This window comes from Tamandua tetradactyla, chromosome 24 (genome assembly GCF_023851605.1).
Source record: "Tamandua tetradactyla isolate mTamTet1 chromosome 24, mTamTet1.pri, whole genome shotgun sequence".
Lineage (NCBI taxonomy): Eukaryota > Metazoa > Chordata > Mammalia > Pilosa > Myrmecophagidae > Tamandua > Tamandua tetradactyla.
Genome location: NC_135350.1, coordinates 3,047,653 through 3,069,525, shown reverse-complemented (window position 1 = coordinate 3,069,525; position 21,873 = coordinate 3,047,653). Strand labels below are relative to the sequence as shown.

The 21,873-nt window shown below is 36.4% G+C and overlaps 1 pseudogene; it reads left to right on the top strand.

Moving 5' to 3' along the window:
• The first annotated feature begins 1,200 nt into the window (after positions 1-1,200).
• On the top strand, positions 1,201-21,830 carry LOC143668559 (stearoyl-CoA desaturase-like; annotated as a pseudogene).
• The last annotated feature ends 43 nt before the right edge of the window (positions 21,831-21,873 follow it).

Below are 21,873 nucleotides of genomic sequence, written 5' to 3'. Positions count from 1 at the left end.
TTTCTAGAAGTAATTTAGAAAGCTGACTTCTCAACCCTAAACTTGACCAATAGAGTTGGATATTTGAAAGTTAGGAAACTATTTTAACAATTTTATGACAGCTTAATATGTCACAAAGGAAAATAACTCAGCTGTGTGGTTCTTGTTTTGATCAGAATTCCTTTCATGCTGACAATCGTTTTCATCTTTCCAAATACCAGAGTCGGCTCTGCTTCTGCATGCTTCTTGATTTCTGTGGTGAACATTCGGAGCTAGCTGAACTGAGGCTGTACTCTCAGCAGAAGCACTGCTCCTTAAAGTGTGTTAACACAACAGCTCGAAGGCACAATACCTTTTATACATTCTATCTTGATCCATAAAAAGATTAGCAAGGTGTCTGCTGCTGCTGTAGCTCTCTTTTAACACCCTTTGCACGTGACACTCGGTATGATACATAAAAACCTATTTTCAGTGCAGAAATAAACAAAGACTACCGAAATGAGAAAGATCAAAGTCTGTTTTCAGAGTTTGCCATAGCATAGGAGTCGGCCATAGTCATTTAACATGTAGGCTGATTAATGGCCCCCCAAAGATGTTCGTGTCCTAATATCAGGAACCTGTGACTATGTAACCTAGGCAAAAGGCACTTTACAGATGTGAGTTGGAGAGGTTATCTTGGACAATACTGGGGACACAATGTTTAGCTTCTTAAACTGGTTGCTGCAGAACTTGTGGGTCAAAACTCTACTCATATACAGCCTGGTCATTCTGATTGTAGGTTTAACTTTATTCAAATGTTCATAGCAATTACATTCATAGTAGTCTCAAAATGGAAAGTATTCAAATGTCCTTGGCCAAATAAATATACAGATTTTTATATATCCATACAACGGTTTACCGATTCAACAATAAGAGGGAAACTACTACTGATAAATACAACAGCACGTATAAATCTCAAAACTAACAAAAAAAACCATATACAAAAGAATGTGTAGTTTACAATTTCATTTCTGTGACTCTAGACAAGTCATTAAAACATGAGAATGAAACAGACCATTGGCTGCTGGGAGCTGAAAGAAGAGAGAGGACTGACTGCAAACATGGGACCCAGACATTTAGAGATGCAGGGCCCAGCAGCCAGCACCATGTGCCTTCCCATGAGATGTTAAGCAAGCCAGAACCAAGGGTTGTGTCCCAGAGGAGCTAAGTGGAGGCCCACAGATGCCAAGTGAGGAAACCCCAGAGAAAACAGAGGCTGGACGCATGGATCCCAGGAGCAAGACACCAGCAGATGCCAGGCACGTGCCTTCCCAGCTTAAAGAGGTATTTCAGATGGCATCAGCCTTTCTTGAGGGAAGGTAACCACTTGTTGGTGCTTTAGTTTGGACATTTTCTCAGGACTAGGACTGTAAACTTGTAAATGTCTTTTTTAAAAGCTGTTCTATTTCTGGCATATTGCTTTCTGACAGCATTAGCAAACTAATAAAACCCCCAGCTAATTGGATGAAGCCCACTCACATTATCAGAGCAACCTCCTTAACTTAAACTGATTATAGATGCTAATGCCATCTACAAAATGTCTCTTCAGCAACATCTAGACCAGTGTTTACCAAACAGCTCGGCACCATAACCTAGACAAGTTGGCACATATAATAAACCATCACATATCCCAACAACTGAGTAATATATATATATATATATATATATATATATATATATATATATATATTTTTTTTTTTTTTTTTTTTAACATGGGCAGGCACCGGGAATCGAACCTGGGTCCTCGGGCATGGCAGGCAAGCAGTCTTACCTGCTGAGTCACCGTGGCCTTCCCTGAGAAATATATTTTTAAATTTAGACACTTTTAACAGATCAAACATATGCTGCTACTATTCAAACCCACTGCCAACCAACTTTACCTTTCCTACTTAAATTTATTTTATCACTTGATCACTTGTGGCAATATTATTAATATTGAAAAGGAAAAGAGGGGGGAAAATGTTATTTCCTAAGCACAAGCACAATATGTCATTTACTCATCATAGTATCATCATAAAACAGCAACTATCATTCCCAGTTCTTTAGATGGCAAAACTAATGATGGGTGGAAGTGATCCCATTCTCTGACTCTAAAGCTTGTATTTTCAAGCACTACCAAGTCTAATCCCAATATTCATTGTATAATTTTTTTTTTGTATGCTATGTGGCAGGGTCACATTTCATTATTTTTCCATGTGAGCATCCCATTATTGCAGCACCATTTGTTGAATTTTTGTTTCTGTTTTTCTGTTTGTTTGTTTGCTTGCTTATCTTTTTTTTTTTTTGCTTGTTTGTTTCTTTTTGAGGGGGAAGTGAATGGGCTGTGACTCAAACCCAGGTCTCCCACATGGCAGGTGAGAATTGTACCACTGAACTACCTTTGCACCGCCTCCCATTTTATAGTATTTTACAATTGTTTTCCTTAGTACCTACTTTTGAATGGACATTTATCTTGATTTTAATAAGATTTTTATATACAACATGTTTTTAACTAAATGAACCTAAGGTTTGTATGAAGCATTGCTCTGTTTATTCACTTATTTAATATTTCTTTTTATAAAAGATTGAAATCAGTTAAAATAAAAGATTCTCCAAAGTTAGTAAAATTGAAGTAAAAAGTAAAATCTGGACTAAAGAGAAGGAAAAACATAAATATGATAAGAGTAATCATCAAAATATTTTCTGTCATTGTAGTAGTTTCTCAGTGCTGCTGTGACAAATTATTATAAGCTTGGTGACTTAAAAATCACAAATATACTCATATATAGTTCTTTAGTACATCCACCATGGATCTTACTGGGCTAAGATCAAGATTCTGGCACAGTTGGTTAGTTTTTGTTGTTTCTTAGGGAAAGTCTGCTTCCTGTTACTCCACCTTCTAGAGGTTGGCCTGCCTTCCCTGATATATGACTTCCTTCTTCCAATTTCAAGTCCAGAGGTTGGGCCAGACCTCCTCATGCTTCCATCTCTCTGGGTCTCTCTCCTGCTTCCCTCTCACTTTTAAGGACCCTTGTGAGTACAATCGGCCCACCTGAATAATCCGATATAATATTCCCACTAAGTCAGCTGACTAGCAACTGTAATGCCAGCTGAAATCTTAATTCTCCTTTGCTAAGAACCTAACATAATCACAAATTCCAAGTATTAGATATGTTTTGAGATTGTGCCTACCCTAGTAGTTGATTGTTAAATTAACACTTAATTTACTGGCAATCAAGACCAAAAAAGCAGTATACAAATCTAGTAACCCCTGTTTTCAAAAATGAAGAAACAGGCTAGTTCCCTAAGAGACAAAGTATTTCCTAGCAATACTTGTTGAGAAATATTTATCAGAAAGGTCTTGAATATAGGACAAGAATACTGTTATAAACCCTTATCACAGTTCTGTTTTTCTTACAAATAGATCATATTCCATATGGATTTTTTTCCGACAAAGAAACTTGTCATTGAACACTACTTAGAGATTTCTTCCCTTTTTTTTCTTTTTTAATTCTTCACCAGGCTGACTGCTTGCCTCACTCAGGAATTGCTTATTGAAGTGACTAGAGTTCTAATGAAAGGCATCTTGAACCAATCATTGGAAGTTTCCTTAATACAAATCTTTGTGCTTTAGAAAATTTGAATAGGTCCAATAGCTTTTTTCTTTTTTATATATCCTGAGAAAATGGTGGATCATTGGCCTTCCCCACTTGATTTACAAATGACAGTCCATGTCCCTTGATCAGAAAAGAATTCCCAAAATAGGAACAGACACATATATACATCAAAATATTAATTTAATTCAAGTACTTCATGAAAAGATCCATTTCCTCACAGTGAAGGACCTACAGATAATATGCAAAATAAAATTATCATAGTATCATAAGGTTTATTTCTTTAATATATGATACTCATTGTTAGGTCTGGGTTACACTGAAAATGAAGTGACCAACAAGCCATATAAAAAGGGTAGATCAATAAGGAAATTGATCATGGTAAGATGCCTGCAGGGAATGTAAATAATCAAAAAGCATTAGCAAAATAGAGTTTGTAATGTACTTGGATCAATAATATTGCATTTTAATGACTGTTTTTCAATGTAGCTAGAATATAGATCTTGTTACTCACTTTATTGAAAGGTTCTGTAAAGTGATTGCATTTTTCTGAAGCAAACTTTAAAAAAGTAAAATTTTTGTTCAAAAAAAGGTAGCTTGACATCCAGAGTGTTTTTTTTTTTTTTTTTTTTAAAGGAAAGACAGAGAGAAGGAAGGAAGAATAGAAGGAAGGAAGGAAGGAAGAAAGGGAAACATCTTTAAACATTTTCTTGTTTTATTGTATTTTGTTTTTTTGTTTTTGTTACATGGGCTGGGGCCGGGAATCGAACCGAGGTCCTCCGGCATAGCAGGCAAGCACTTTGCCCGCTGAGCCACCGCGGCCCGCCCCCAGAGTGTTTTTTTAATTCAAAACAAAACAAACATATCTGAAAGCTGCTTATATTTAAAATCCAATTTTATAAATTAAAGTCATTGCCTTACAAAAATTAGTTATTTTCTAAAACTTGTCATATATTTTTTTTAATATTTCAAGTAAAAGTTTGAAGTGCTTCTTATACATAGAAGTAATGTATCTGGATTTACATGATAGAATATTTTGGATCGTCATGTTGTCATTATTTGGTTTTATTTTCAGTATATATAAATTATTCTGCAAGATAATAGTTTAAAAATTTATAATAAACATTGCTTCTGATTTGTATGGTACAAGATTCTGCATTACTAGTTTATTTGCATACCTAAAATATAAAAAAGATTTTCAAAACTGATAAAATTAACGTAAAATTGTTTGGGCTCTAAAGACGTTTGTAGGTTTCACTCTCCCCTCCAATAACAGCAGACTTTCCACAAAGCAAATTTTATTCTAGACACTGTTAGGGAGTGTTATGAAATTATCTAAAAAGGCATAAAAGGACTGAAATAAATATTTCATTCATTAAATACACACGGGAAGACTAATCAAAGAAATGTCAATGTCTCTGAAGACTTCATGTCCAGATGAAACAGGCAGCCCATTCTAGAAAGTGATAATAAATTAATTATTAAGCATCTATCACATGCTCAACTATCCTAAATATTGAGGATTATGTTAAGAGAAGACGCTAGAATATAATCGAATACCACAGTAAATAAACAGGCAGAGTTATTGAAAAGTTAGTCGATGATAGGAATCTTCAACAGTTTAGGGAACTCTTATTTATCTCATAAGATGTCTATGTTTTGGATATAAGCAAGTTTTGAGAACTCTGACATTGTCATGATCTAAGATCACTGAGCAATTAAGTAAGAAATTTATCCTACCATGGCTGTCTAACATATCATACAGACATGACATAAAAGATGATATTAGCAAAAAGCCAAAAATATGATCAATCTAAGTAGTAACAAAAAATATTGAGAAGATATCAAATTGTAGATAAATGAAGCACTAAGTCAGTATAAAACTTTATATTTTGAGGGATGGAAATACATAAGGTGAACTCAACATTCACTCAAGCTTTTTGTCTGGGGTTGCTTATTGGACCAGAGATCAGGAAGACGGAAATCTAGCAAAATATGGCAGTCTTTCTGAGTTTAGAAAGTAAAGATCACAGAGTTCAGAACTGCTGAAGTGATTGAGATTTGTAGAACAGGGCATCAAAAGAGAAGGGAGCTGCGCAGTGGAGAATCCCACAAATCTGCTTGGGGATTCACCGCAGGTCCTTGCCCAAAGTTAGAGCTACTCATATACAGGCTGGGACTCCCTCAGGCATAAGAGAGAGACTGAACAAATGCAGGGCTGAGACCAAACTGAGATGCCAAAGGTACCACAGGGCTGGGAGATTTCTGGTCCAGTCAGAGTGGACATACATAGCTCAAAACCTAAGGCCATCAGTTAAGAGCCCAGAAGCTCCACATCTTGAAATATATGACCACTCCCTGCAGTTAGGGGAATATGTCCTCGGGATAAGAAACAAAGCCAAATCTGACAGTCATATGAAAAGAATTTTAAGAATCCTGACAGATCCAAGGGGCTCCACCGGTAATTTAAGTGCCTTCCAAAAAGTCAACATTATTTAGAGAAAACATATCTCTGACTCCCTAAAATGTATCATACAATTCTAGCATACAATAAAAAATTACTAATAAAAGAGGGACACATAAGCATGGAAATAATAAACCAATATAAACAGAACATGATGTTGAAATGAATAGACAAGCCCTTTAAAATACTTATTAAAATAGGTTTTTATGAATTGAAAAGGTATTATAGATACAGCGAACTAATGGTAAATCTAAACTGTGAAATTAAAACTATAAAAATGGAAATTATAGAATTGAAAATTATAATGTATTAAATGATATTAAATTGTAATTCACCAGGTGGTATTACAGAAAACTGGACACTGGAGAAGAAAATGTCAATAATTTGTAGGCAGATCAATAGAAATTATTGAAATGGAAGAACAAAGAAATTTGAAAATAAGGCAAAAATGAACAGATTATTAAAGACTTCTGAAAGAATATATAGCCATCTACTGTATGTTTAAATGGAGTCCCAGAAGGAGAGGAAAGAAAGCAACTGAAAAAAAAGTATTGGAAGAGCAATGAACAAAATTTCTGCATATTTTGGTGGAAAATAGCAACATAAGTATCAAAGAAGTTTAAAGAAAACCACAACTTCAGAGAAAATCATAACCTGCTCATTCTGTTGAAAAACAAAATAAATTTTAAAATCTTAAAAGTATACTTCTGTATACTTTTACTCAAGCTTTTTGTCTGGGGTCGCTTATTAGACCAGAGATCAGGAAGATGGAAATCTAGCAAAATATGGCAGTCTTTCTGAGTTTAGAAAGTAAAGATCACAGAGTTCAGAACTGCTGAAGTGATTGAGATTTGTAGAACAGGGCATCAAAAGAGAAGAGAGCTGAGCAGTGGAGAATCCCACAAATCTGCTTGGGGATTCACCCAAAAGTATACTTCTGTATACTTTTAAGGGCACATTACACATGAAAGAACTATGATGCAAAGATGACTGGTTTGTAATCAGAAACAATGGAGGCCAAAAGAAAATACAGTAACATCTTTAAGTTGCTACAAAGACTGCCAAAATACATTTCTATGTCCAGTAAAAATATAGCAGAAGTGTAACAAAATAAACACAATTGAGATAAATAAAGCTGAACTAATTCATCAACAGCTGCACTATAGGAAACCTTGAAGGATGTTCTTAGAATGATGGCAGAGAGAAACTTGTAATCACGGGAAACAGTGAAGAGCACAGGAAATGGTAACTACATGATAATTATGTGACGGTCTTTTTTTCTCTAAATGATCTCAAAAGCTAACATGGTTTGTATAAGCAAAAAGTAATAATATTGTATCATAGAGTTTATAACTCAAATAAGCAAAATATGGCAACAATCATATAAAGGCAGAGGGTGGTGCAATGGTGGCTCACTGGCAGAATTCTCGCCCGCCATGCCAGAGACTCAGGTTCAAGTCCCAGAGCTTGCCCATGAAAAAAAAAATTCATATAAAGGCAGAGAGGACAGGAAACCTTAAATGGAAATATATTGTTTAAAGGTTTTTACAATCTAAATCAGTAGAAAGTGTAAGTTTCAAATAGACTGTAATAAGATTCCACAATGAATCCCCAGAGGAAGCATACACACACACACACACACACACACACACACACATAATGGAAAAATAAATGTAATAATAAGGTAAAAAATGTTTGTTAACCTAAAAGAAGGCAGGAATAGAGGACAGAAGAAATAAGTGACAGGACAAATGAGAAACAATTATCAATATAGTACTCAGTCCAAATATATTAGTAATTACATTATATACAAAGGCGTTAAATACTTTACTTAAAAGGTAGAGATGGACTAACTGGATTAAAAATCAAACCCCATCTATATATTGTTTATATGAGAAACAGTTTGAATATAAAGACACTGATATGTTTTAAGTAAGGAGATGATGTAACCATATTAATATCAGTTAAATTAGACAATTTTGTTTTATCAGAGATAAAGAAGGACATTTCATGATGATAAGAGTGTATTCATCACAGACATAATGATCTAAATAACTTTTGATTTAGTTATATAACTTCAAAGTAAATAAAGCAAAAACTGGCAGAAACAAAGGGAGAAATAGATAAATACCACAGTCATAGCTGGAAAGGTAACATTAATCTCAGTAATTGATAGATAAGTTGGGGGGAAAATTAAGTATAGAGAAGATTTGAACAATTCTATCAACTAACTTTACCTAATTGGTATTGTAAAATAACTCCATCTCCATTAATTGCACAATGTACATTCTTTCCAGGTGTGTGTGGGACATTTGCCAAGAAAGACCATATGGTGACCACACAATATCTCGATACATTTCAAGAGATAATATTACGAAGCCTTTTCTCTGACCACAATGGAAATAACTTAGATACCAATGAGCATAAATTATCTAGAAATTCACCCAAATTATTTTTAAATTAACAATAAATAATGTCTGCCAAAGAAGTAATCAAAATGGAAATAAGAAACTTTTCAAAAACACAAAATCTCTAAAATTTGAGAGATTTTGCTAAAATGCATATAGAGAGAAATTTGGAGCTTTAAGTTATTATATTGGAAATGAAGAAAAGTTTAAAATAAATTATCTAAGTAACTTCCATATGAAGTTAGTAAAAGATTAAACACAAAGTAGAAGAAATGAAATAATATAGGTAACAACAAAAATAATGGCACAGAAAACAGACAAATGACAGTAACAATTACCTAAGCCAAAAATCAACTTCTTGAAGAAAAAACATTGATCAAGAAGAAAAAAAAAGAGAAAAGCAGGAAAACCACAAACTTCCTCTATGGATATCATGGATTTCCAATGTCTATTAACAGAATAATGATAATAAGAGATTATAAATGTTTATGCTAATGAATTTGACATCTTAGCTTAAATGGATAATTCTTTGTAAAACAAAAGTTACCAAGTGACACAAAAACAAATAGAAAATCTGAACAGTTATATGTCTATTAAAGATACGATTTTCTCACAAATATTCCCACAAAACCAGTTCCACATACTTTCACTCATGAAATCTACCAAACAATTAATGAAAATATAATACTAATCTTATACAAACTCTTTCAAATACTTGAGGAGGATTTTCCAAATTGTTTTGTGGAGTCACATAACTCATATACCAAATCTTGACTAAGATACCACAAACGGAAGATTATGGGCTAGTATTGCTTGTATATAGAAAAACTATTCTTAGCAAAATATTAGCAAGTTGGATATAGTGGTATATCAGGATGCATTGGTTTTATCCAAGGGATGCAAGATTGTCTTAACATTCAAAAGCCAATAAATTTATTCAACAATAGTGAATATTAAAGGGAAAACCATATGGTTTTCTCAATACATGAAAACAATGCATTTGACAAAATTCAGACTTCTTTTATCTGATACAGGCTTTTTAAGAAAAACTACAACTGACAACATACTTTATGGCGAATTATGGAATGCTCTCCTGAAGAGTAGGGACAAGGAAAGGATCTCTCATCCTGCCAATTCTATCCAACTCTGTGAAGGAGATCCTATTCAGTGCAATAAGCAAAAAAATAATATAGTCGCTTAAATTGGAAAGTAATTAATGAACATTAATGTAGACAAAATGGTTGTAAATGTGGAAAATCTTAAGGAATCTACAAAAATATTGCTTAAAAAAATACATTAAGTGGGCAGGCAACGGTGGCTCAGTGGCAGAGTTCTCACCTGAGGAACCAGAGACCTGGATTAGCTTCCCGGAGCCTGCCCATGTCAAAAAAATTAAAAAATTAAGTGAATTTAGCAAAATTCAAATTCACTTAATATATAATTTGAATTTTACAAAAACCACATGCAAAAATCAATTTTATTTTTATGCAATAATAGAAACATTTGGAAAAATTTTAAAGCCTTTACAATACCATAAAAAAGCATAATATACCTAGGAAAAATATAACAAAATATGTACACTTTTACAGTGAAAACTATAAAACCATAATATAAAAGAGATATATTATGCTGTGATATATTATTTGGTAAGGTGTTAATTCTATCCAAACTAGTCTATACGTTTAAAAGCTATCCTAAATCACAATTCCACAGGCTTTTCTATGCAAATTGACAAGATGATCCAATAATTTATAAAGGAATGCGAAGGATCTAGAATAGAGAAAACAATCTTAAAATGGGAGAATAAAGCTGGAGAACGTGCATTACCTGATTTCAAGAATAGCTATGAAGGAACAGTAGTTAAAACAGTGTGGTACTGACATAAGGAAAGGCAAATAGATCAGTGGAAAGAACAGAGCATCCAGAAATAGATTTACATATATATGCTCAATTACTTTTTGGCCAAGGCACCAAAGACAATTCAACAGGGAAAGGAAGGTTCTTTCAACAAATGGTGCTGGAACAACTCTATATTCATATGGGAAAAAAAGACTAGAAAACTAAAAGGAAACACAGAAGAGCTTCACAAGCTCACAATTGGCAAAGATTTGTTAGAAATGACTCAAAAAGCACTAACCACCACAGAGAAAAAAAAAAGCATGAACTTCATAATTAAAAATTCTGTTTATCAAAAATATCACTAAGAAAATGAAAAGCAAGACATAGACCAGGTAAAGGTTTTGCAGGTATTTATCTGACAAAGTACATGTATATAGCTTATAAAAAAGATATCCCCACAAATACAAAATAAAAGACAAACAATTTAAATAGGCAAATGTTGTATAGAAACTTAAAAAAAAAAAAACAAGATATATTAATAGCCAAAAGAACTCCAAAAGGTTCTCAACTTCATTAATCATCAGGGAGATGGAAATTAAAAACAATTAGAAACACTAAAATGGCTAAACTTAAAAAGAGCAAATGTTGGTGAGCACATAATGGACTAGAACTCTCTCCCGTACATTGTTGATGGGGAATGCCAAATGGCAAAACCACTTAGGAAAACATTTGCTTGTTTTTAATAAGATTATATATTACTTATGACCCAGAAACTCCACTCTGGGGATTTATCCAAAAGAAATAAAAATAGTGTTTGTTACAGCTTTATAATAGCTAAATATTGGAAATAACCCAAATGATCATCTGTTTGATAATGAAGAAACAAATCAAGTATATTTATAACATGGAATATTGTTGAGTAATAAAAAGTGACAACGTATCAATATACACAACAACAAGAGTAATGCATAAAATATTACTTAGAGTGAAAGAAGCTAGACCAGGAATTCTCAATGGTGTACGACTTTGCCATACCTCCACCCCCACTCCCCAGGAGACATTTGGCAATTGCCAGAGACACTTTGGGTTGTCAAATGGAGGGGCTGCTACTGGTGTCTAATGGGTAGAGGCCAAAATGCTTCTAAACATCCTACAATGCACAGAACAACCACTCACCAATAAAGAATTATCCAGAGAAACTGTCTATAGCACCAAGGTTCAGAAGCCTTGAAGAAAACAAATATACATACATATTACACTTTTCTGTTCATATGAATTTCAAGAACAAAACTAATCTATGGTGGCAGATCCCAGCACAACAGTGCCCATGCAGGGCCAGGACTGATTGAGATGGGGTATAAGGAATCTTTCTGGAGACATAGAAATATTCTATATCATGTTTGGGATGTCACTTGCATCAGAGTTCACATTGGCCAAATCTCACTGAATTGTGCTCTTAAGATCTGTACATTTCAGTATAGTAAAATTTACTTCAAATATTCCAAAAGAAATTATTAAATATATTTGCACTCCCTAACACCCCAAGAATCTTACTTTGAAGAGTTTATTTGCAGGAAGTACAGATATATGCAGCAGGATATTGTAGTGGGTGGACAGTGCCTGTCCAAAAGATAGGTTCACTTAGAACCTCAGAATGTTATTTGGAAAAAGGGTCATTGCATATGTGATTAAGGTCTCTAGATGTGGTCATCATGGAATAGGGTGGGTCATAAATTTAATGACAGGTGGCAGAAGAGGACATGCAGTGACACACAGAAGAAGGCTATGGGAAGACAGAAGTAGAGATTAATGTGTCTACAAGCCAAGGAACACCAAGGATTGTTGACAGCTACTAGAAGCTAGGAGAGAGGAATTGAATGGATCCTCCCTCCAAGCACCCAAAAGGAACCAATGCTCAATTTCCCTGGCTATTAAGGAAATGCAAATCAAAATGATTTTTTGATGAGATATCATCTTATTGTGCTGGAGAGGATGTGGGAAAGAGGCACACTTATCCACTGTTGGTGGGAATGTCAAATGGTACAATTGCTGTGGAAGGCAGTTTGATGGTTCCTCAGAAAGCTAAGTATAGAACTGCCATAAGATTGCTAGGTATCTACTAAGAGGACATGATGGCAAGGACACAAATGGACATTTGCACATCAATGTTTATAGCAGCATTATTTACGATTGCTAAGAGATGGAAACAGCCCAAATGTCCATCAACAGAGAAGTTGCTAAACAAACTGTGGTATATGCATACAATGGAATATTATGCAGTTGTAAAATAGAATAAAGTTATGAAGTATGTAACAACATGGATGGACTTTAAGGACATTATGTTGAGTGAAATTAGCCAGAAACAAAAGGACAAATACTGTATGGTTTCATTGATATGAACTGACATTAGTGAACGAACTTGGAGAATTTCAGTTGAGAACAGAGATCATTAGGAGATAGAAATAGGGTAGATATTGGGTAATTGGAGCTGAAGGGACACAGATTATACAGCAAGACTGATTGTAAAAATTCAGAAATGGATAGCACAATACTACCTAACTGTAATATAATGATGCTAGTACACTGAATGAAGTTGAATGTGAGGATGATAGAGGGAAGAGGCCTGGGAGCACAAATTAAATCAGAAGGAAAGACAGACAATAAAGACTGAGATGGTATAATCTAGGAATGCCTAGAGTGTATAATGATAGTGACTAAATGTATGAATTAAAAAATGTTTTGCATGAGGAAGAACAAAGGAATGTCAATATTGCAGGGTGTTGAAAATAGATGGTCATTCACATTTTAAAACTTTAACTTATGTGTGAGACTAAAGTAAAAAATGTTTATTTGGTACAAAATTTATATTTTGACTTGTGTATTTCTTAATATAACTTATGTGGACAGCTTAATTGAACACCATAAGTACATGGAACCTTGAGTAAGGCATGAGATTTTGTAGATTTGTCCAGAGTGATGCCCCAATAAATCCCAGAGTGATTTGAACAGTGAATAAAAAAGTATTTTCAAAGTCCCCTTGGAGGAATGTGAGAAAGTGGGGAAATTCAGCTTCCCCAAGTGAAGAATTCCTGATATTCTCACAAGCAGTGGGGACAACCAAAGCAATAAGCTGAGCCCTCAATCTTGGGGGTTGTTCATATAAAACCTACCCCTTAAAGGATAGGCTAAGCCTACTTAAAATTAGGCTTTGAAGGGCAGGCCATGGTGGCTCAGCAGGCAAGTATGCTTGCCTGCCATGCCAGAGGACCTGGGTTCAATTCCTGGTGCCTGCCCATGTAAAAAAAAAAAAAATTAGGCCTTGGAGTCACCCCCAGAGAACCTCTTCTGTGGCTCAGATGTGGCCTCTCTCTCTCTCAGCCAATATGACAAGCAAACTCACCACCCTACCCCTCTCTACATGTGACATGACTCCCAGGGGTGTGGACCTTCCTGGCAATATGGGATAGAAATCCTAGAGTGAGCTGAGACTCAGCATCAAGGGATTGAGAAAACCTTCTCAACCAAAAGGGGGAAGAGCAAAATGAAGCAAAATAAAGTATGAATGGCTGAGAGATTCCAAACAGAGTTGAGAAGTTATCCTGGAAATTATTCTTACACATTATATAGATATCACCTTTTTAGTTAAGGTGTAATAGAGAGGCTGGAGGGAACTGCCTGAAGATATAGAGCTGTGTTCCAGCAGCCATGTTTCTTGAAGATGATTGTGTAATGATATAACTTTCACAACGTGACTGTGTGATTGTTAGACCCTTGTGTCTGATGCTCGTTTTATCTACCTTATTAACAGACAAGTAAAAAAAAAGGAACCGATCCTTGGTTTTGAATGTCTGGCCTCCAGAAGTATGAGAATGCACTTCTGTTGTTTTAAGCCTCCTAGTTTTTGGTTATATGCTACGGCAGTCATAGGGAACTAAAACAGATATTCATCAAAATATTTTATAAGAAAAACTTGGAAAGGAACTAATGTCAAACAGAACAGTCTTCAAATTAATTATATTTTGTCTATTTATGATATATTTCATCGTGAAAATGTAGGTTATAAAATTTATGTTTATGCTGAATCATTTTTGCAATATACAGGTACATACATTTATATGTGTGTATATATCATAAATACATATCATTGAAGATGCATGATTAATAATAGAAATATAACAATATCTAACAAAAATTTTTAATAAATGCATTGGAAAATTTTAGAATGATATAGAAAACTTTAACAGTGTTTATGCCTAAGTGAAGAATGAGTACATGATTTTTATTTGATTAATGGTTCTGCCTATTTTGTAGGGATTTTTGTGGGATTTTTGCTTTTGTTTTTGTTTTCCACTGAGCATGCACTACATTCGTAATAAGTTCATAAATATAATCATTTCTAAGATTTTTAATTTATATAGTAGTAAAATAATCAGAGTCTACCACGACATTTATAAAAGTATCTTTAAAAAATTGTAAGTAGGTAAGTGGTTAAAGGATGAAAGCTCCCAAGAAAATGCTTCTTATATAGATGTCTAATTCCTTCAAGATATGGATACACAGGCATGATTTAATTGCAATCATGTCTAATGATTTTTTATTAAAAAATATGATTGCACACATGGTAAAAATATAATAATAACTTTCAATTAAACCTCTCTGAGAAAAATTGCAAAAAATATGAATTATGTATTTGAGTTTTTTCCTACATATTTGTTAAATGCTGGAGATAGATGGCATTAAGAAAAGGAGGTATTTTATTTCATACATATTTAAGTGCCATTTTATTTGTAACTCTTTAATGATTAGAAAAATCTATTTGACCTGAATGGTTACAATGGATCATCCCACAGCAGGAAGTTAGTCAGCCTTTATGATCCATTCAGTCCACTTTAGAAAGAGTATTAAGCAATAACTCTTCTGTTCTTTATTAACTTAATATGAAGAACCTAATGCAGTGGCAACATTCATGAAAATGCATTAACTGTTGAAGAGATTATGATAGAAATTTTCATGAGCTGCATTAAGTTATTGTTAAAGAGTTTGATAACTGTGCCGACATTTGCAAAGGGTTTTCATGCTTAATAATACGTATCACTTTGTTCTCACAAAACAGTGGCTCAATAATGAGGCATGCTAACAAAAGATTGTATTCATTTAAAATTCTTCTCTAAATGTTTTGCTTGTTTTCTTAGCAAATCTGTCTGTGTGTGTGTGTGTGTGTTTCGAGACATACTAATAGAGCAGTTAGTCATTTTTTGAAAAGTTACTTTAGAAACAAAATTTCATCCTTAATAATGAGTATGTACATATGTATATGTATGTGTGTGTGTGTGTGTTTGCAAAAAGTAAATAGACACATTTTAATAAAACTTACCTGTACAAATTTGTAGATAACACTGTACAGAAACACCACTTAGCTGCAGTTTAAATTACATATAAAAGTGTAGCTGTATCTTCAGAAACTATTCTAATTCACTGCAGACCTTTTGTTTCTCAAATCAGAGCCTTTTTATCTCGCATACATTTTTATTACTTTATTAGGCATGTGACAGGGTGAAAGAGTCCACAATCTGCTGAACTCTGTTAACAAGCCATGACACACACGTATTTCTGCTCAATGAGGCATCTGTCCATTTTTGCTTTTTTCAACTCTCCTGCTGCTCTTCACATACAGACCATATTTGATTAAGGAAGCGTGTTCACGAAACATCTGTCTGTTTTTTTGCATTTTGTTGTACTTTATGTCTACAACATTTTCTGGGAGTCTTTCTATTCTGATGGGTCGTAAAAGAAGAAAATATCCTCTCCAAGGCCGCGAGAATTCATTAGATACGGGAGACCATGTTGTGGTACAGAAAAAATCTCTCACAGAAATAGGTGTTACTCTTAAAGGAACCCAGACAAATGCCAAGGGAGCACGCCGAGAGGCAGCGCTCAGCCCTTACAGTCCTCTGCATCACGGAAGTGCCAATATCAATCAGGTCAGTTCATCCCTCAAGGGACTGAACAGGAATCACATCACATAGCCAGGCCAAACAGCATGGACTTATTTAAGGAGACTGCAGCACAACAGTCACACAATCTCCTACAATTTCATTTGTAGAGTTTAGCAATCATTGCGGAGCCCACTTGCTGGTGGGGAAGGAAACCCAAAAGAAGACTGCCAGACCTTTGCTCACTGGCCCACTCAGGGCTGGTATCATGTGTGTGTGGCCATTAGGGCTGACCCTCCACAGGCCACAGTAGGCGGTGGCTGATGCCATTGCTACAGAAAAAAACTAACCCCCAAACGTTTGTCCTTCTTGAAAAGCACAACAGTACTTTTAGAACAGCTCTGTGTGACTTGCAGATCATCTCTCAGTACCGTAGTGACCGAAATGTTTTATTAAATGTCACCTGTCAGTGATTCTTACCACGAAAACCCTATTTGAAATTGTAATTCTGATACCTGAGACCCTGACTTTTTTCATCAACTTATTAGCTCATAATATGTTATCTACTTATTCACTGCATTTATTTGTGTGCGTGTTTTTTCTCTCACTAGAATTGCAGAAATTTTGTGTTTGTTCCATGGGCTAAGGAAACTCGAGGTCAGTGGTTCCTGGCCTCGGCGCTGAGAGATGTTCTCTCTGGAAGTGCGTGGCATCCTGGAAAAGGCTCAGGCTTTGGAGGGAAGAAAAGGAGCTCTGCTCCCTCTTAACTGTGTGAGTTTAGGCGAGTTTCTTAACACGTCTCAATCTCGGTTTTCTCAAAATAGATATATTACCCTGCGGCAGATTTGTTGTGACATTAAATGAGAGTTATCGACGTAACGCATTCAGTGTAGGCACCTTCTTGAAGTGATCCTTCCCTTGACCTGAACGTTAAGTCCACAAGAAATGAATTCCTGTCCATTTCCCTCCGCACAGAAGTCCTTCTTCGCGCGGTGTCCAAGCGGCATCCCTCGGCTGTGTCGAGGTTTGGACACTCATTCCCTACTTCCCTGCCACAGACCACCGACCTCTGGGCCTCTTCCCGCTGTCAGCTGTCGGCTCCACGTAAATGGCTTTGCTGCTCCTCCACTCATGTCTGTGACTGAATAATAGTCTACGCTTCTTGGCCCAAGCTCGTTCCCACTGAGGGCTCATTCCTCAGATGACTATCCCTTGGCATCGGGCTGTGTTTCCATACGGGATGTCTGTCCAGGGAGAGACGGACATCTCGCATTCTGCCAGCCTCTAGTCGCCCTACCTTCCTCAGCCCTGTCAGACCTGTGGCTACCTGAACCCAGGGGCTCACAGGACCTCATTTGAACTAAATGCTTGTGCATTTCAAAAAGAAAAATGATTTTGGCTTTGATTTAAGAGACCTATAGGTGTATACCTCCTGAGTTTTATATTTAAAAAAACAAAAGATTAAATTTAGAACCACAGAACAAACAAATCTTCAAGAGCTGTTTAATGGAACTAAGGGTGGGAGATTTGTGCCCAGTTCAGGCCACATTTATTTCCTAAGTATTTCTCATACCTATCTCACTGTTCATTCCTATATCTACAGCCTCAGTTTAGTCACCTTTTACCTGCACTACAGTCTTTAATTCTTAATTGGGCATGTCATTTTCAGTCTTGGCATCCTCTAGTCCATTCTCCACAGGAGCACCGAATGCTAAGATGCTCACCTGATCATCAGCATGCTTGACACACTTGATTATACACAAAGCATAAGGTAAAAAATCTAAACCAGTGATCCTTAAGGTGCTGGTCCACAGATTTTCACTGATCCATGATGTGCAAAGTACAGAAAGTACAGAGTGAGCATTCAGAAACCTTATAACAATCTGACATTGCAGTGGCATCCATGCACCTAGTTATGCATATTATAAACATATCCATCCACAGGAGATTTTACTCTCTAAATAATATAAATAAAATAAAACTGGCCCTTCACCATAGATGGTTGAGTATCGCCAGTCTAAATTCCTTAACAAGACATACAAAGTCAATATCCACCTATCTCTGACTATGTTTCTACCTCCTTCAAACCAGAATTTTTCTCCAGTAATTCCAATTCACTTATACTTCCCCACATGCATTGGCAAACCATAACAAAAGATTACCTATAGAGTGAGGTATGGATTCTGGATGCAAGCAGCATGGATCCTGATCTCTATCACTTACTGGCTATATGATCATAAGGAATTTAACATTCTGTGCCTCAGTTTCCTCACATCCCAATGACAGTATTAATAGCTACCTCATGTTTGTTGGGAAGATTACATGGTTTAATGCACCCATTAAATGTGTTCAAATATATAGTAAGCATTAAAAAAAGTTACAATTATTATTTTAGCCTCCATTCCTTGCAGGTGAGTTCCCCTGTCTTATCTAACGTCATCTAACTCTGAATCTGGTTGATCTCTAACCAAATTTAAAACTTATAACACATTTCCAAGATGCCTTCCTTGATTCTCCCAGGCTGATTTATGTGCCCACTGAACTGATGTCCCAATCATGACATTTGCCACATCATATAATAACTACCTCTTCTGTGTCTGTTTCCGCCACTATCATGAGCACTTGACACAAACGAAATGCTTACTATAGATTAACAGACTCCATAAGTGCACGTATTTAATAGACCCCACTGGAGCCTTGGAAAGGTCTGTGCTCATGTCGCCTTACCATTTCCATCAGGCCTTGCACACTGGAAGAAAACCTGCACGGGAAGAAGTGGCTCTGGTGCCCTGAGGAAGGTAACTGGGGATCCAAACTTCTTGGAATGCCCTCTCCCACTTAGCATCACCCATGACAGTTGAGACAAAATGACACAAATCTCAAAGAAATTCAGTAATAGCTACGTACAACCTGACCCATGCTGTGGAAAACACGCTCCCTGCTCATCTGATTCTCCTATTATGTTAATACAAACAATGATAAGAATGAGATTGAAAGCCTTCTTCCTAATTAATCCATTTTCTACTTCTTATCGTGCTTCTGACTCTCAATATAATTATTTGGGGAAGTAAAGAAAAGCTCCAGATTTTAGTCTAAACTATAAACTGCCATTCATTAACAATGGCCATGTCATTCTGTAATTAATTAGCTTCAAAAGCGACAGCGTTTCATTCTGTAATTAATTTGACTCGAAGGTGACAGTTTTTTCAACGACTTCATTCTCATTATAATATAGCTAAAATCTCAGTTACGAATGACCATGTGAAAGGAAAAACTGGCACTTAAATTCTACTAGTAGACATAATGAAATCTCAAATGATAGTGCTGCTGCAAACCTTATCATAATCTTTATTTAATCCAGCATAAAGAAAAACAAGGATTAGCCAGAGTACAGTTTCCTCAGGACTGGCTAAAGACCAGGCATATTTCAGTGGATAAACATGTCCAAGACCACAAAAAATTGGGGCTCTGTGGAATATATAAACAAAATGCAAAATACAGTCAGCAAATTAATAAAGTACTTTTAATTGTGCAGGATGGTGAAAAAGGAAGGTAGGTAGCATGAGCAATATAAAATTTTAGGCGACCTAATATATATTAGCAAATTATTTCAAACCTTCTTATATCACTAATCAACTTTTAAACAGCAAGAAAAAAAAATAACTTCCTGTTTGTGTTTAATCTATTTCTTAGGGTCTCACTCAGTATATGATTAAATGTCAAGGAGTTATGAGCTGGGACAAAATGTAGGGAGGAAAAAGGATGAAGAAATCCATAGGCCTGGCTGAGTCATAGTATGACCTTTACAGGCACAAGGCCATATGTGTAACATGGGAACATTTAAAGAAAAGGAAAAGGAAGCTTGATAATCACATGTGTTTTAGTTTCTTGACTTCTAAAGCAAATACCAGGCAATGGATTGGCTTAAACAATGGGAATTTATTGGCTCACGGTTTTGAGGCTAGAATAAATCCAAAATCAAGGCATCTTCCAGGTAATGCTTTCTCCTGGTGTTCTGAGGCTGTGTGCGGCAGCACCCATGATGGCCGGTCCTGGCTTCTCTCTCCTCTTCCAGGTTCCATGAACTTTCTGCTTCTGACTGCTTCCTGTGGCATTTTCTCTCTCTGTCTCACTTTCACTCTGCTTAGTGAAGGACTCCAGTAATCCAGATTAAAATCCAACCTGATTCCTTTGGGACATAACTGAAGTAACGTTTTGAAGATATATTATTTACAATAGGCCCACACCCGCAGGAAAGCATTCAGTGTAAGAACATGTCATTTTGTAGGATATATAGCTCCAAGTCAACACAACATCTAAATGGTTATCAATGCCATGTCTAATAGAAAACAGGTGCTTCTAATTGCTACTTAATTTGCACAATTCCCATAAAAGGTTTAATGATGTTAAATTGTAAATAGCATCCCCTCTTCTGGCCCCAGTCGACCCCACCCTCAGTTATGCTGGGTAGTGGAGCTGGCATCTGTGCCTATACACCACCCTTCCCCAGCTTGATTAGATTGTGAAGCAGTCCTCATGTGGGCTCCTGATTCTCTCCCGGACCTCTCCCTTCCAGATCTCCAACTCCTAGAGAACTACCACCACCATCAGAGCACCTCCCTCCAGGGTTCTGCAGAATGGAGGAGATAAATTGGAGAAGACTCCGCTACACAGGGAAGAAAACATATACCCTGAAATAAAAGATGATGTATGACCCAAGCTACCAGGACAAGGAGCACCCACGGCCCAAGCTCAAGGGTGTCTGGAGAGACATCATCCGTATGTATCTGCTAAACTTGGGAGCCTTGGATAGGAGCATACTGCTTCCCACCTGCCAGATCTACATTTAACTCTGGACGTTTTTCTTCTATTTCTTGAGTGCCCTTGGCATAACAGCAAGAGCTCATCACCTGTGGAGTAACCGAAGTTCAAAAGCCCAGCTGCCCCTGCCGGGTCTTCCTTGTCATTGCCAACATAATAGCATTCCAGAAAGACATTTATGAATGGACCTGAGAGCTCTGCGTCTGCCACGAGCTTTCAGAAACAGATGCTCATCCTTATACTTCCCAACATGGCTTTTTCTTCTCTCATGTGGATTAGCTGCTATCAAAGAGAAGGGTGGTTTGCTAAATGTGTCTGACCTATAAGCCAAGACGACGGTCACCTCCCAGAGGAGACACTACAGAGCTGCTATCCTGCTGATGTGCTGCCTCCTGACCAAATTGGTGCCCTGTTGTTTCTGGAGTGAGACTTTTCAACTTGCTCATTGCCACTCCCCTGCATTACCTCACTTTGCTCAACGCCGCCTGGCCAGTGAACAGCACCACCCACCTCTAGGGATATCACACTCACAACAAGAGCATCAGCCCCAGAGCAAATACCCTGGTTTCCCCGGGAGCTGTGGTGAGGGCTTGCACGCTACCACCACACTTTTTCTTATGACTCCTCCACCCGGGAGGACAACTGGCCCTCAGCTTCACATATTCTTCATCGCTGCATGGCCGCCACTGCTCTGGCTTTTGACCAGAAGACATTGTCCAAGGCCACCGTCCTGGCCAGGATAAACAGAACTTGAGAGGGAAGCTGCAAGTGTGGCTGAGTTTGGGGTCTCTAAGATT